Source organism: Nilaparvata lugens, chromosome 3, assembly GCF_014356525.2.
Source record: "Nilaparvata lugens isolate BPH chromosome 3, ASM1435652v1, whole genome shotgun sequence".
Classification (NCBI taxonomy): domain Eukaryota; kingdom Metazoa; phylum Arthropoda; class Insecta; order Hemiptera; family Delphacidae; genus Nilaparvata; species Nilaparvata lugens.
In genome coordinates this window covers 44,082,283-44,101,030 of record NC_052506.1, presented here as the reverse complement: position 1 = coordinate 44,101,030, position 18,748 = coordinate 44,082,283, and positions in this window count along the sequence as shown.

Sequence of the window (18,748 nt, the reverse complement as noted above, 5' to 3'; positions counted from 1 at the left end):
ATCACCTAACTGCTTGTTTACACCAGGGCTTGTGATTTGACATACAAACTTATTATACATTTTTGCCCACACATTACTATTAACCCAAGTCAAACAATCAATCCCAACAGTTTTGTTGTTATCCAGTAACACATTATAGTCTTCTTTATATTCTCCTTGGAAGCAGAAACAATGATTTGTAGTTAGAAAGTCACACATCCCATTCTTGTTGAATATTCCAGCAAAGTCCTGTGTTATGTCCAAGTCTAGTAGATAGTAAGGTTGATGAGGAGGAGGAAAAGGAGGAGGAGAACAAGAACCATAGTATTTACTACCATTAATTATGTACCTCTCAAAGAAATGATGTTCTAAAGCATAATCCCAGTAGACATAAGGAAAGAGTTGTATTTTGTATTTAATTTGAGGTATTGTAAATAGTGGAAAATGTAACATTATAATATTAATAAAGAAATTATTGTAACTTATTTGACTTTGTTTATATATCCCAACAATCCTATCCACACCTAAGTTTTGGCTCGGGGGGGGAGGTGTTGGTCAGCCCACTGAGTTCAACTTCTTGTCGTGGAATATTCAGGGGTGAGATTATAATACACTGCTACTATAGTGAGGTCCACGTTTTAAGACAGTAGATAAAAGATAGAGAAGAATAGTGATGCTGATTCTCTGTATTAATATTAATTATATTTCTGCACTGTGAAAAACAAAATTGGCATCATTGTGAACCTAGAAAAGGATAGTATCACCAGCTTTGTCGAATAATAGACAAGGGTAGCATAACCAAAGTTGATCAAATACTGTCACTATAACGTAGGCAAAATCAATAAGTCTCTTTATACTGATGAGAGAGAGAGAGAGACTGGTCGTCTGAGTTTACTGATTACAATTCACACAAAAATGTGTTCTACTCACACAAGAGAGAAAAGACGATTGTGTGTGTGGGTGGGCAACTATGTTGTTGACAACAACAACCTACAATTAATTTTTTTTCTGTAGTTGTGTAAAAGAACAATACCCCCTAATTTGTGTGGTGGTGTGTAATTATCGAGTGTCACAAAACACCACGCTGCTGCCTGCTGCTGCTTCATGCGAATCTCAACACATAATTACACACACACACGCAACAGCACTTCGATTTGGTGCACACACACACCCCGCCAACCGTAATAAACACTGTTGTGGTGTGCTATTTTGCATTCCTCCCTTCCACAGCACAAAATAAGTTGACGTCACTCCTCCCTCCTCTCTGTGTGTCTGCTGGTGGCAAGGGGGGTGGTGGAGTTCTTGCATCAGCACACAGAGAATATGCAAGACGCAAAAAACATCATTTGAATAATTGAGACAATGACAAGAGTCTACTAGTGTCCCTATCATTATCCCTCCACCCTCGCCACCCACTTCTGTTGAGACTTGCCTCCACCCCGCACTTTCTTCTGTTTGTAAACGTCATAAAAACAGTTTCAATTTGTCCGGAATGTTTATTGCTGCCTGAAAACTCGAACGGAACACTCTCTCTCTAAAAAACTACTCACCATTGAAAGCAATCACACTTACCAGCCAGCAGCCTTTTTGTGTGTGTGCACTCGTTATTGAGAATAACAATTGTCATTGTTAACAGAAATTCTTCAAAGGTATGTTTCACAACTCCACTACTATATCATATTATTTTTTTGTATCTTCTTCTTCTTCTTCTTCCTCATTAAAATTATTTCAAAGTAAAAAATCTAAAAAAAAACAACCTGTTTTTGGAGCATCAGTGTCTATGTCACATAAAATACTTTAGTAACGTACAAATGTCGTTGTCAGGATTTCTTTGACATTACATCGCATATGTTTAAATTTCAAAATAAGAGTAGATATATCGATCCATTCATTTCGAGAGAAATTAACCCGGAGAGATATCGTTCATTTGACAGAAACCCCGAAGAGTATACTTTTGATTATATTATGAGAAACCTAATGTATTTTCACTACTATAGGTAGTGGACACTAATAATGATAACAAACACACTAACGTGAAAAATACTAGAGTAAATATTATCATAGCATTTTTTTTCTAGTGTAAAAAAAATAATAATGACACCAAATGAACGATGGACCTGTGTCAAATTACGAAAAAGATATGGAAAGTTTGTGTAATTTAGTTAGAAATATGAAAATAACCTATTCATCTTACAGTTTAGCATTGAATAATGCTAGAAGGTTTGCTAATAATGGTAGGTATCTCCCATTCAGTTCGATGCACATACCTCCATGTTCTTTCAAACATACTCTAGCCATGGATGGTGAAATCTGGTATTGCAATTGTATAAAATTAACTTTTCGATTATACTACTTGGACTCATATATCACTCATAAATACACACTAAATTCACCGTCATTTGTGAATTATAATTGGTGGTCTGGTCTTGTTCCAAGAAGCACACCCACAACAAATGAACGAATTTTAGGTGACTGCTATCAAATTTACTCGCAGACATAGGAAAATATCTATTGTTTAAAGAAAGAACAAGTTCAAGATCAAACATTATCATTGTGTAATAAACTATTTTGTACCGAATAAATACCATGACTTACAGATGTCAGCAGAAGAATTAGTCAAAGCAATTTCAGAGGAAACAGCTTCTTATAAATTTACGAGCTTACAAGAACTGATACCAGATCAAAACTATCCTTTGATTAGTGCTGCACATTTGAAAACACAACATGGTGATAGAATTTTAGTGAAACTTGAAGTTGATGGCCACAACAAGTCATACATTTTACCAGAATGCTACTTCAATGAGAAAATGTTCAAATTTGACGAAAAAAAGAATAAAATCAACATGACTGGTTATTTGATGTCTGTTCAACCATATGGTAGAACATTAAATATTAAAATAAACCAAAGCGAGTGTACATCATCATCACAATAGAAAAAAACAAAACAGGTAATAATCTTTTTTTTATTGTAACTTTGAATGTAAATATTGTTGCTGTATTATGTTTTTCTCTACCGTAGGTAATTGTAGTAGTAACTACAAATATGGCTCCTATTAAACAGAAAAGATTGGCGCAAACTGCAGAAGAAGAAGAAGAAAAAAGTCCACTGCTGCAGCCAGGTGTTAGTGGAGCAGGGAAAATAAAGGACAAAACAGATAGATATAATCCATTTAGTTCATGAGAGAATGAATTTAGAGGTTGTCTAAAAACTTATTATTATAATAATTTTGCTCATAGTAAATCCGGTCATGAACCATTTATAGACTATAACCCAATGTTTAATGGTTTAGAGAATTATATTTATAGTCTATTGGCTCACGAGTTTCATGCAAGCGATGCTTTAAAGTTCAATATTGTTGTGGAATCTACATACCAGAAAATCAATAAAGACAGTGAAGAAATTGTTGAGATAGCCGATGTGGCTTTTAAAACAATCAATTTCATTGTAACATCACTAGACAATCTACCAAAACAGATTCGCAATTCATTTTTTAATTTACTCATAGAAGAGACAAATTATCAAGGTAAATCCAGTGGTTGGTCATTACAAAATATTGACGGATTGATGCTAAGAATTAATAGATACAGACCATTGAAAGACCAAGAGGGGTCTTCATATATTGAGCTACCCAAGAGTATATTGTCTAAAAATTGTATAATAAACCCGCAGAATCAAACAGATTCTAAATGTTTTATGTATGCAATACTAGTGCGACACATTGAAGGTAGTTATAAATATTGTGATGATAATTGTTATTATCGTTTGTTTAACAAGAACAATCCAATATATAATTTCAATAACATTGATTTTCCAACCCCAATTTGTCAACTAGATAGATTCAAAAAGGATAACCTGACAGTTTCTGTTAATGTATACGGAATTGACTAAAAATCTAATTTATCCACGTCGAATTAGCAAAACAACTAGACAAGACCACTTTGATTTATTACTGCTTGTTGAAAAAGTGGACACCGATGATGATGATGAGGAGGAGGAGGAGGAGGAGGGCGGGAGTGAAGGGGAAGAGGGAACAACTGATGTAGCTGCATGTAAAGTAGAAACCAAAACTCACTATTGTTTAATTGTTGATTTTGAAAAACTTATTAGGAAACAACTAACGAAACATGATGGAAGAAACATCTGTCGTCGGTGTTTCACTTATTATACCATTAGTTTAGACGGAGAAAGACGAATGAGAGAACATGAAGAATATTGTTCTCAGCAAAAAGTCACTAGAGTTTCTATGCCTAAAATGCAAGAGGATGGATCACCACCATTTCTAGAATTTAAAAACCCATTGAGAAAGTATAAACTACCCCTAAGCTGTTATGCTGATTTCGAATGTCTTCTTGTTAAACCATCATCATCATCATCATTATTACCACCAGCAAACTCAGAGTCTGATTATGATGATGATGATGATGGTGGTGGTGATAATGGAGAAGCTGAGGCAACAGGTGAAATCGATAGCACTGCACGGAAAAGGTCAAAGAGAGGGAATCGAACAACAACAAAAACCAAACATAACCATGTTGTCATGTCCTACTGTTTGTATTTTGTTAGAGATGGAACACAAATACCGGACAGTTCGCCACTATCACAGAAAATACCGTCGCATCCTATACTCTATAGAGGAGAAAATGCTGCCATACATTTTCTAACCACTTTAAAACTGAATATGCTACCCAGGTCATAGAGTCGTTAGATGAACATCATATTGGCATGTTCCCATCAATTAGAGAACAAGAGCAAATGCATTCTGATGCAAAATTTTGCGACACATGTGAAAAGCCTTTTGAAAACAATAAAGTTTATGATCATTGTCATCTCACTGGATACTACAGGACTGCTCTTTGCAATTCATGTAACTTACAAAGACAACGTCAAACATACATCACAGTATTTCTACACAATTCAGCATCTTATGATACCCACCTAATTGTCTCTGCACTCGGTTCCGTTTGTAGTAATAAAATAAAAGTAATTCCTCAGACAAGTGAAAAGTATATATCATTTACTATACAATTGTCCAATCGACTCCATCTCAGATTTCTTGATTCGTACAAATTTCTACCCAATAGTTTGTTTTGTTAACCTCTAACCTACTACAACCAGCTAGTCTTACACCAACTATTGAGCAAATAGCTTGTATTCTCAAACACACATTGAAACATTTCGAACATCAAAGTTTACCTCTTGTATCACGTAAAGGAATTTTTCCATACGAATATTGTGATTCTTGGGCTAAAATGAACGAGGAAAGTTTACCACCTATAGAAGAATTTTACAGTTCTCTTTGTGATAGTACAATAAGTGCAGACGATTATCGGCATGCACAAAAGGTTTGGAAACACTTCAATTGTTGCACACTTGGTCAATACAGTGACTTATATTTGAAAACAGACATACTACTCCTAGCTGACATAATGGAATCTTTTCGCAACATTAGTCTCAAGATTTTCAAACTTGACCCAGCTCACTATTTTACACTGCCTGGCTTTTCTTTTGATGCTATGCTTGAATATACTAAAATTAAGTTTGAACTTTTGACAGATTACTCGATGTACACATTTTTCCATTCCTCTATCAGGGGCGGAATAGTTACATGTGTTCACAGACATGCAGTTGCAAATAATCACTATACTGGAGCACCTTACAATACCAAAAAACCCAACAGTTTTATAGCTGTTGTAGACATAAATAATTTATTTGGTCTTTCGATGACTCAATGTCTCCCGAGATGAAATTTTGCTTGGATGAGTCGACACGAAATAGACAATGCTGTTGCCAACATGAAAAATTGGAGCGAGGACCAAACAGTAGGCTATGTTTTGGAAGTTGACATTGAATATCCGGTAGAATTACACAACATGCACAATGATTTCCCTTTTCTGGCAAGAAATCAAAAAGTTTACCCATCCAATCAGACTCGACTCATAACCTCACTTACAAATCACACAAATTATGTATGCCACTATTTACTGTTGAAACAAGCAATAGAACACGGATTGAAATTGACAAACATTCATAGTGGCATTTCTTTTGAACAAAGCAAATTTCTAGAACCATACATGAGTTTGAACACACAGCTAAGACAACAGTCTAAGAATAAATTCCAAAAAGATTTCCACAAATTACTCAACAATGTAATTTTCAGTAAATCTTGTATGAATTTATGGGAACAAAGGGATTTAAAGTTGATTAATAACGAGAAATCGCTATTGAAATATATTGCTCGTCCCTCGTTCAAAGATCATCTGATTTTTGGGAAAAACATTTGTGGTATAACTCTACACAAAGAGAATATTTTGCTAAACAACCCTATTTACATTGGTTTTTCGATTTTAGATTTGAGTAAAACAGTAATGTATTCATTCCATTATGATGTAATTAAAAAGATATATGGTCCCCGTGCCAAACTCCTCTATCAAGATACTGATAGTCTGTTCTACCTGATTAAAACCGCGGATTTCTATTGTGACATAAGGACAAATGAAGATTTAAAATATTGGCTAGACACATCGAATTATCCTGTAGATCACCCAGGTTATTCTACACGTAGCTGTATGGTTGTGGTAAGATGAAAGATGAATTTGCTTCTAAAGCTCCTTATCAGTTTCTGGGTTTATGGTCAAAACTATGGGCATGTAGATTGTATAATGAAATTATTGGTCAGCAACAGCAACATTTTGATAAAGAAACAGAAGATAGATTAGAGATTGAACGTAAAGTAGGACTAATTAAAAAGGCTAAAGGGGTAAAATGATGTATATTGTCACACGAATTAACAGCTCAACATCCAAAGTCTAATCAATACATTTCATTTCAAGACTATTTAAATTGCCTATTCGAAGGTAGAGAGGTGTACAGAAGCCAGAATTTAATTAGATCAAAAAACCATAAAGTAATGACAATTAGTAAAAAAAGAAAGGCGCTTAGTTGTCAAGATGAAAAAAGGTATATCTGTAGTGATAAAATTAGTACATTAGCTTTAGGACACTATAAAATTCCACTATTAACAGATGAGAATTTGCCTGTTGCATCTTCTTCCTCTACCTCCACATCCTCCTCTCCTTAACCCTTAGAGAAAAAACAACTTCTAGTAGCAATAATTTTATTTGATGTGTTACAGATGATATCAAAAATTATTAGGTTGAATGTTGATGCCATCAAAATAAGCTACAATATTGATCAACAGTGCATGAGAATAAGACATGCAGATTCTGCGATTGTATCAGCTTGTGTTCAACAAGAAAATTGTGGAACTTATTGTGTTAAATTCATATTCAAAATGAATATCAACAGATTATGGTTTGAAATTGAATTGACAGTACGAAAAAGTGATTTTACATGTGTTGAAACAATTGTAAAGTCAAACAGTGCGTCATTTTACTTCTCGTCATTTCTTTTGAAAGGTACATAATTATTAATAGTGAAATACTTCTCACCATCTTCAACCTTATATTGTGGCTTGTATGCCACCACTAAGACTCTATAGTGTGTGTGTTTATTCATGTTTTTATATATAAATCTTTCACTTATTGTTGTATGTTATTAACAACACTGACACTATTTGTTTGTTATTCAGAAGAAAATCATAGTGTTTTTTTAAAAGGATGTGTATGTGTTTGTCAAATCAAATTTGTGACTTGTATGTCACTAATACACTCTATAGTGTTTCACATTTTTATAATAAAAATCTTCCACTTATTAATATTATTATTATTATTATATGTTACTAACACTCTTGTTTGTTATACAATACACTCACTCTTGTTTGTTATTCAGAAGAAAATCAAAAAAAGTTTTTGTGTGTTCATTCCATAATGTGTTAATAAAAAAGCATAACTAAATCACACTGTGTCTCTCTCTTTCTTTCTTCTCTATTCCTAACTCAAACTACACTAAACACACAACTGAAAACTGTGTCAGTTGTTATTCTAGAGGAAAATCAATATAGCAAGCTTGTCTTATGACAGTTTTTACATGCCCTACCCCAATGGGGAAGGGGTAGAAAAACAAGTAGTTGTGTAGGCCACAAAAGCACTACAAGCAAAAGTAACAATTATTCATTCATTCCCAACAACAATTATTCAGCCTTCATTCCTCCCAGCTTGTTAGCCAAAAAGGAGAAAATCAAATAGCTCATAGTTACAAGCTAAGTAAAAGGTAAGTAACAGAGGTAAGAAACACGGGGTTTGCTTATGCAACCTGCAGTACATCAAATCAATACTCTGGGTCTGGTGTCTTTTCACTGAAAAACCTTACTGGGTAAGGTGGAAATCAATAGTGTTGTTAGAGTGCTAATATTAATATTTAATTTCAATAGCCTATTAGATGCACAACAATTGTGTGTCTGTGAAATCAATACTTGGTCACTGAGCGCTGTGCGCGCGCTAAGCAGTAAGTGTAATTTGAATGCCAAAAGCAGCAGGGTAAAAGGAGGAAATCAATAGTGTTGATGGTACTACTTTTAAATATTTAATTCCAATAGCCTATTTCATACTACAACATACAATTGAGTGTGTGTCTGTGAAATCAAATCAATACTTGGACACTGAGCGTGCGCGCACCCTGCTTATGGCGGGAAAAAAAGATTTTGTGGTTATGTTGTCTAATCTAGTTGTAAATCTAGTTTGAGGTTAGAAGAAAGAAAAAAGGAGGGAAATTTGTTGTGGCGGGAAATTTCAAGGTCAAGTGACGTCACTGAACAGCTGATGACGTCACTAACCAACTGTCATGTCACCCCCCAACCAAGCCAAGGCCGGTGGCGGGTGGGGACGACGCTGGGGTAGCGGGTGGGGTGGGCAAGACAGATTCAAATCAGCTGATTTTGTGCACCCCCTGTCATAATTATCCTACTCCCCCATGTTGAATATTGCAACAATGTAATACAATACTATTTGAGCCATCATCTGTCCTATTCCTCAATTTTAAGTCCATAAACTTTGTTTTATTAACATTAAGGGTCATTATATTTTTATTGAACCAATTATTTAGTTTCTCAAGGTCACTACAAGCCTTATTGTAAACCTCTTCAACATTTCTACCCGACAGCAACAATGCAGTATCGTCAGCAAACATATACAGGCTACCTTGTAATCTTACTCACGACAGATCATTTATGTACAACAAAAATAGGAGAGGCCCCAATGTGCTTCCTTGAACTACTCCATACCTGATTGTTTCCAGGCTACTATGCACATCATCAATTTGGATAAACTGTTTCCCTTTGCTCAGGTATGACTTGAACCAATCATGAGACTCACCACAAATTCCATATGAATACAACTTCCTAAGCAATATTGTCCTATCAACCGTGTCAAATGCCTTAGCAAGGTCCATGAAAATTAGTAAGCTTCGCTGGTTACATTCAAAGTTCATATTGATCTCCTCATTCAACCTAAAAAAGGCATCCAACACATTCCTATCCGTTCTAAACCCAAACTGTCTATCTGACAAAATTGCCTCCTTCATTAAGAATTTGGTAAGCTGGTTTTTGACTATTTTTTCCAATATTTTTGAAAATACACTGAGCAAAGAGATTGGTCTGAAGTTGCCCAATTCAGATTTATTACCTCCCTTGTATAGTGGGAAAACCTTAGCCACTTTAAAACATCCGGAAAAACACCAGTACTAAGACTTAAATTGAAAATGTGTCTCAAGGGAACAATGAATAGACTAATATTATTCTTCAGGAAATTAGCTGATATATTATCATGTCCTGGAGCTGATCCACCCCTCAGTTCATTTGCAATCTGTGTTATATCGTCATCGGTTACAGGCTGTAGGATGAATTGAGAATTACATACATAGTTCTGATCAAAATCATCTATTGGATCGCCTATTCTTTCTCTGATTTTATCTGCCAGAACACCTCCAATTGAAGAAAAATATTTATTAAATTTATCAGCAACTGTCTCTCTTATGTCTGTTGTTCCGCTAATATCTAAATCATTTGAGAAACCTTCAAAAGGAAATGAATCTTTTGTATTTATCCTGCCTGCTATTTCATTAACTGTTTGCCAGAAAAATTTCGGATCATTCTTACTTTCATTTATCCCACTTTGGTAATAATCTTTTTTGGCTGTCCTTATCAAAGTATGTAACTCATTTCTTAAATTTTAAGTCCTTAAATTTTCTTTGCAATTGAACATTAGTAGGTTGCCTTCTTAACTGTTTTCCTAATTTATCTCTCTCTCTCTTATCAAACGAACCAAATCTTGACTCGGAAATGGCTCTAACGATTTTCACGAAATTCGGAATATAGTAGGTTCATGATATAAAAATTCGATTGCACTAGGTCTCATCCCTGAGAAAACTCCCTGAAGGACATGAAGAGGATAATTATTCATCCTTTGGAAAACAGATGATGATTTCGTCATCTGTCGATAACAGAAGATGCGTGTGCCTGTGTGGGAGATCAGCTGTGTATAATCAATTAGCTTATTGTATCTCACGAGAAATCTAGAAATTTTAATTGACTCGATCAAAATACAGTAATCTGATTTGTTGACATGAGATGGTATATATCATAATATTCAAAGTTAATCATTATTTTACAGTTCTAAGTGATTAGTGAGTGTTATTTTGTTATTCAATTTGGTATGTAAACAATCTAAATTGGAACTTCTATGTTTTTTAAATATTTTGACTGAAAATTTCACTTGAATTCAAGTGTATGTAACATAATCTACTTTTTGGAATATAAAATATTCCAACTATAAATTTTATAGTGTATAAATCAAAATTCGGGGAAGAAACAGTTTTTGGCTGTGGCTGTTAGTCCTTTCCCAATCATTCAAAGAATTGAGTTCTGTTTATCAATGAATGAATAACGAGCAAAGCTCGGTGCCCCGATATTTGGTATTAATAGATAGAATTTTCAAAATGTATTTTTTCAGATATCTTTATTCCAAAAACCAAACAATTTGAAGATACGTTTTGTTCAACTTGTGTTATTTACTCCTGTAATGTTTAAAAGTAAATACTACCAACAACACAACATCAGTGACAACCTGTTCCAATTTATGATAAATATCGGGGCACCTAGCTCTGGAGTACCTACAAAACTACAAAAGCATATAAAATTTATTACGAAAGAAGAAATTATAATAAATATTCATAGTTCATACAGAAAGGTTCTATCTAATCACAGTGGATTGAGATTAATCCGCAGAGGAATGCAAAAATTTCTATCACAAAAGCATGTTAAATTTTAATCCTGATTAATCTCACGTGAACCAAATCACAGAAGACCATCTCAAAAAGATAGCTTATCAGATTGGTTCTACTGGAATTAATCAGGATTAAAATTTAACTGGCTTTTGTAGAACTGCCACTAAGTACCTGATTGAATTAGGTACAAAAGTTCAACAGCTGAGTCATAATTTTGTCTCAGTCCCACTCACATGCACTCGCTCACTCACTTCCATCATCAACAGACGAGTGGCCGTAGTCGAGTGGATCAGATGCTGGCTTCATGATTCAGAGGCCCGGGTTCAAATCCCGGCCCGGGCAAGATATTTATCTCGGGCCACTCCCGTGTTTCGGATGGACACGTTGAGCCGTCAGTCCCGGCTGCCTAAAAAGCAGTTGTTAGGTCATGTCAGAGGCCCTGAAATCGATCAGTTGCAACCTGAAAACTCTGACACCAGACCTGAGCCAGCCAGGTCACTCGATATTATTATTATTATTAACAGACGACGAAATTATCAGATGTTTTTCCAAGGATGAATGAATTCTTTAACTGTCCTTCAGCGAGTTTCCCCAGGGATGAGAACTAGTGCAATCGAATTTTTATATTTTAAACCTACTATATTCTGAATTTCGTGAGAATCGTTAGAGCCGTTTTCGAGATCAGGTGAAATATAAACATATAAACATCTAAACATTTAAACATCTAAACAGAAATTGCTCGTTTAATAGTATAGGATTTAGAATACCTAAACTTGCCGACATTATATTATATTGTATGAATAAAATCGTTCCAATTTGTATGAATGTTCACCAAAATTGCTATGCAATATTCTTTTGCAATAAAAGAATATCAATGATATTATTATTCAACTTTTTATAAGTAACCTCTACATTTAAAAAGCAAAGCCTCCCTTACTTATCTTTTAATATCCTATTAAAATATTTGTCATGTAGTTTTTCCTGATGTAATGTAGTACTTTTTAGTCCTCCCAACAAAAAATGTACGGATGCACTGCTAGTCTTAAAAATAATATCAAAAAGATACTTTATTTTAAAAGAGATAAGAAACGATGGTATATTTTTTATAATATTATGAAAACAGAAAGAACTCCCCACAAGAGCAAAGGTGAATAATGTCCTTTGGAAGATTAGAATGTAAGATGTGAATTTTATTGTCATACAATGAGCACTGCCTAATGTTAAAAACTAAAGGGTTGGGAATTGGGATACTTTGGGGGGGGGCATTACACTTGGATTGGGGGGCATTACACTTGAATTGGGAGGGGGCATGCGCCATTGCCCTTGGGGGGGGGGCTAGGCACCCCTGCCAAAGTCCAATTGAATCTTATATATTTTTTATAATAAGAAATCAAAACATACCTAAATATTTATAACAGCTTTTAAAAGAATTGAGTTACATAATTTTGCAATTTAGAATAATTAACAAAGTCTATAAGAAAAACCTGGATAATGAAGATTCTGATGAAGTGTAGAGAAACGCAGATATACGATGTTAATTCATTATAAAATTCTATGGACTTGGCTGAATTGCTGACAAAATGTTGAATGAAATGTTCTGCTTACCACACTGATTGTAGACTGAAAAATAACTTGTTATAATTAATACTTATATTCTTTGTTTCATGTCATGATGAGCATTATATGATTTTTAAGTCACGTATCATTTGTTGAAGTAACATCGGTTTCAAAGATTGGCTTCATCCATAATTCGTATTTTAAAAATCCATGTGAAATATTTGAAGTATGGTAAATAAAAAACCCAACTAGGTTATTACAAGATTCAATCGAACATTATATAATAACTAGCGGGGCACCCGTGCTTCGCTACGGGAATTAAAAAGATAAGATTATTTTTGTGAAACAATCATAATCTAAATTCTATCAAAATTGTTATAATAGTTTTTAAGATTAGGCCACAACTTGGCATGAAAATTATTCAGTCAAATCATTCGAATGATTCAAAATTGATGAGTTGGAAGTGTTCTGTGGAATATTAGTATGATTGCAGCTAATTTTGTAGAATATTGGGCGGGGCTTAAAAGTCAACCTCGACTTTATTCTTTGGCTATTAATTTTTCCCGTTGACAGTTATCAAATTAGCAGTGATCATGTTATTTTTGATTTTGCTTGAAGCAATTTCTGGAATTTTTGGCATAGCCTGTCGCTCAATTTTCGTTTCACTCATCCAAAAGTGTGAAAGCAACCAATCCACTGATTCTTTCTTACATGGAAGTCCATTCATGTAAGAATGAATAGTTAGTATAACATTTATTGTGGTTTATTTCTCATGTACTAAACTTTACTATCTTATAATATTGAAGTGGGATCAATGTAATGTAAATTTGCATAAATCTGAATAGAGTTTATGCAATCACTTTGTTTTTTAACTACCATTATATGATTTCTTTCTTTGATCTTAGCTTGAACCAAAAGCTTAGGGAAGAAAATTTAGATGTAAAATAACATGTAACTCAATTTACAACTTTATTTTTTACTTGTGATCTATTATCAATAGATTTGTCATGTGTCATGTAATGACATCATGAAAGGAAATAGGAGCAGCTGATTGAATATGATGTTTTTTTTTCGATTTAGCTTTTAGCTGATTTTGAAACATGAAAATATCAGGTCCATTAGCCTGTTCAATTTCAATCAGGATTGAATTTCATGAGAATTAATCAGAGCAGGGTTTTTTTTAACAGAAGGCTTCTCTGATTGATTCTCGTGGTCAGTCCGGATTATGAATTAACAGACAGTGCAACTTGCTCTCTCAAGGCCATGGCTGCGTACAAACATGGATCAACAGAGGAACCAATACAACAGAAGCTGAAGAAATTAATCGCATTTCTATCACCTCACATTGAACATTATACATTCAACTATCATATGTTTGGAAAGATCGATTTTAAATTTCTTTTGCTATCATAAGATCACTTTCTTAACCTATTCTTCCAGATGTTCCATGAATACTGCAATGTTTTAAAATAAGGTCACCAAATTTGTTAACTCAACTACAGCTATTATAATCTTTCTCATTTGCTCACACCCTCTCACGTTTTCAACAGACTATGGAAACCTTTTTTCTGATCAGCTGCTACTTGAGTGACCAATAATCCTTTCTCAAGGAACTCTAGCAAATCATCCCAGAGTTGACACCTGTTCCAAAATAATGTTTTTCGTCGCAAACCCACTGTATTCCTGATTGAATCAAAATCGTTGGAGCCGTTTTCGAGATTCGTCCGACATACATACATATCCACAAACACACATATTCAAACAAAAATTGCTTTCTTAGTATAATTAACTTCAATGATTATGATTTCATTCAATGAGAGCTTATTTCACATAATAATAACAGCTGGCATCAAAAGTAAAAATGTCAAACATGATTGAAATTCAAACAGTAGCGATCATCGACTTTATTATCTTCATCTTATCTCAAGTAACCAAATTATAGTAAGATTCACATCAATGTGTCAGCATTGTTTGAATGAGGAGCATTGATGCTATAAATTAGGAATACTGACAGTCAACGATCTGTTATGCATATTCTCCAATATATTTTCGAAAGCTACATTCTATTTTTTCAATGTTTGAGAATCTCAATGTTCAACAATCAATGTTTGAGAATAATTAATTGATTCATGGGAAAAGCGCCTTACTCCTATTGATGATATTCTTATATTAGGAAAAGCATCAAGAGCTATTTGGCCGTTTTAATAAATAACCCTTTCTTTCGCCCAAGTTAAATTTTGGCCGAATTTCCTCATTCTTTGCAGAGTCCACAACGGACACTTCTGAAATTTTAAAAATACCCTCCATGTATCATACTGAATTATTAAAAATTCATCGAAATTGTTTAAGCAGTTTTCGCGATCTGTCGAATATACTATCAAAATTAGTCTTGATAGAATAGGATCAATTGATAGAAGCGACTCCCCTCATAAAAGTTTGTTTTCATAAAACAAAATAAAAATATCTTTACTCCCAGGAATAGCTCTGATTGAAGCAGCAGTGCCCAATCAAATTATTCTCGATAAATGCATTTTAATAAGTTCTTCAACTCAGGCCCGGCCTCAGGGGTGGGCGGACCGGGCGGCCGCCAAGGGCGGCAGATTTTTGGGGGCGGCAAATTTTAAGGAACGGAAAATTTTTAAATGCAAATGAATAATAAATTCATAATATTCAATGTGAATAGTGAAATTTTATAAGAAGCTTTTCCAAACTCAAGCTAATGAAGACATATATCTAAGATCAACAATGTCCCAGGAACGTCTGAGTGGTCTAGCGAACATAAAATAGCTCAGTCCCTAGATCTTGAAGAGCTGGAGAAGGATTTTTTCTATGCAAAGGTCAGACGAGTTCTACTTTATTGAACAGGTGTGTTGAACAAACACGTGTTGTAGCAATTGTAGTTTTAATTACTTAGCAAGGTGAATAGGCCTAATACTCTCTTACAGTCTCTTGATTTAGAACTACCGTGTTAATTATTTATTCTATTGTGTACCGTATCTGTTCGACAGATCATAATATATAATAATCTTGAGGAATAGCCTAAGTTTGTTTTTTTGGTTCGTGCTTAAAAATTTCTCTAATAAGTGATTATTCTCTATTTTGGTATATTTGGTATACCGGAGCAAAAGGAAGAAAACGTCATGGAGCTTGTGACAAATCTATGTCGCGACAAGCTGAAGATTGAGATCGCTCCATCGCTGATTGATCGATGTCACCGTGTGGGTCGTCTCACATCGAAGCCTGGCGATACTCGGCCTAGACCTCGGGCTATACTGGTCAAATTCGTGAGCTACCAAACCCGACGAATGATCCTGACGGCGAGGAGGCGGCTCAAGGACTCGGCTGTCACTATTGGTGAAGATCTCACTCGGCGAAGACATCAGTTTCTACTTGAAACGGCGAGCAGGGATGTGTGGAGTGTTGATGGTAGGATCCTCTGGCGTGAGGGTGATCGAATCCTGTCTAGTTAATTCGTCTAATACTTGAAATGGACTATTATGTATTCTGAATACCGTCCTGTATTAATTTAATGAACTATGATATTTGGATATGAGCTATAAGAATGGTGAATGAATATTATGCCTGAATATAAACTCTATTATGCATAAATTTCTCTTCAGTATCTTAAATTGTAATTTATTATTCTTCATGATACTATACTGTAATTTTCCGGTTCTATTTCTGGTAATGGTCATTAGTGGTGTGGGCGGGTCACTAACTCCATACTTCTGGATTCATATAGTTGTATCTATTAATTGAATTTTTCCGGTTAGAATTTCCTTCATATGGTGTATAACAAGTTTAAGTCTCGAGGTTTTTTTTTTTTCTAAAAGGTCCTCTATTTCTTTTCATCTATTTATTTATTTTTCTATATTTAAATATTATTGGTTATTTATTTGTTCATTTCTTTCAATTGTATTATACGGCATGATTCCTCGGGATTTTGGGGTGGTGACCATTCCGCTCTTCGAATCTACTTGATCTCTTATCATTAATTTACTCTCTAACGTTCTTATTTATGTAGGCACTGAAATGTTTGACTAGATTTGTCTTTTCACTTTGCTCTCTCTATTTCTCTCTCCTTCCGTTCAATTATTTTTATTATTATCTTTATTTATTGTAGAGTCCATTTTATTTCTTCTACATTAAGAATCATTATTCTCTCAACTTTTCTGCTCCAAAGTGTTATTTGAATGGAATATATAAACATTCGTTCTCTATTCTCGCTCCATTACAATAAATAAAGAAAGAATAAAGAAAGAACATAGAAATAGTTTAATCAGTTATTTTGTGTTACTGCTCTAGTCCAGTCAACGAAAGATTATAGAGTGAAAAGTTTGGAACACAATTTTCAACTCCACAGCTCTTTCAAGGATAGTAAGAGGATTAACATATCAAAAGTCCTCACCTCTTGCTTGCTACCCCATGTGCTATAAGTATAAGCTTTAACTATAAGAGATATGGAAAAATGTAGAGGAGAAAACTTATTTGTGAGCTTCAATTTTGTACAAAGTAAAAATGTTCATAAGATGCATAGTTTCCGAGATATATGCGAAAAATGAAAAAATGGTACTTTCAAAACACCCCCACCCCTTTAGCACAGGGGGTAAGGGTGAGGACTTTTGATATGGTAATCCTCTTACTATCCCTAAAAGAGCTGTGGAGTTGAAAATTTTGTTCCAAAACTTTCCCTCCATACCTTTTATTTGAGCATTCGTTGCCTGTACTTATTCCTCAATATTTATATTTGTCAAATATTTGTTCAAATGTCATTTTCAACTCAAACAGCTGATAATCTTCGGGCAAATTTCTAAGTAACCAATTATTAAACGGGATACCTGGTGGTGGGGGGGGGCATCGTTTGCCTATTTCGCCCAGGGCGGCAAAGTCCCTAGGGCCGTGCCTGCTTCAACTTGGTGCCAACCTGTCAAAATTATTAATTTAGTTGCCAGTTAACAACTGTTTTGAAGAGGTACTCTCTCTAGATTATAGTTCTATAGTAACATATGATATGGACATTTCTATTATAATTGAGAGATTGGGAGAAGAAGAATATACATGCTAAAAGACGAACTTTAAACCCTGAAAAACCACCCTTAGAGTTGAAATATCGCCAAAAGATTTCTTAGTGAGCACCTAGGACGTATAAGGAAGCTATATTCCAAGTTTTGTTGCAATCCATCAAGTAGTTTTCCAGATATCGTGATCAGTGAGTCAGTGAGATAAGAATTTTATAAGTATAGATTATATATGCTTCCTTAGCATAGTTGAAGAAAATAAAATATGATTAATAATGCCGAAACATCATTAAAAGAAAGAAAAATTAGTACGCAAAAGTTGAGGCGTTCCATTATGATTCTGAACAGAAGTACCAGTCAGAGCTTCCTACAGGTGACGAAGGCAAAGAGTTCGATCAGGCAGTAGTACCACACTAATAAAACAGTATCAATAATATGAGAAAAATATGAAAGGCAAGATGGAAATCTCGAAAGAATCGTCCAAAATAAGAAGAAAGAAAATAAAATAAGCAATTAATAAATTTTTGGTACTAATTATTTGGTGAAGATATTTACAAAAATCATAGAAAATCGGTTGATGATTTGGATAGAAGTCGGAAAAATTCTCCTGGAAGGCCAATGCGGATTTCGAAAAAATAGAGGCTGTGTAGATAATATATTTACATTGAACTCAATAATACATCAGCAAGTAGAACACAAGAAAAAGGTCCTGTTTGCATTATTTGTCGATTCCTCTATGCGGACGATATCGTTTTACTAGCTGTTAGCGTTCCCGACATGAGAAATAAATTGAGATGTCTGGAGAATTATTGCAGTGAGCTGAAGTTGAAAATAAATGTTTCAAAAACTAAGATAGATCCATTCCATAAGGAAAAAATGAGAAGATTGAGGCCTTTCCATTACTCAGGCGGGGAAATAGAAATAACCAAGAACTACAAGTATTTAGGTGTAGAGTTTAGCTCATCTGGTCGCTTTGTAAGGAACTGCGACATCAACGATATCGAGGGCTAGATGG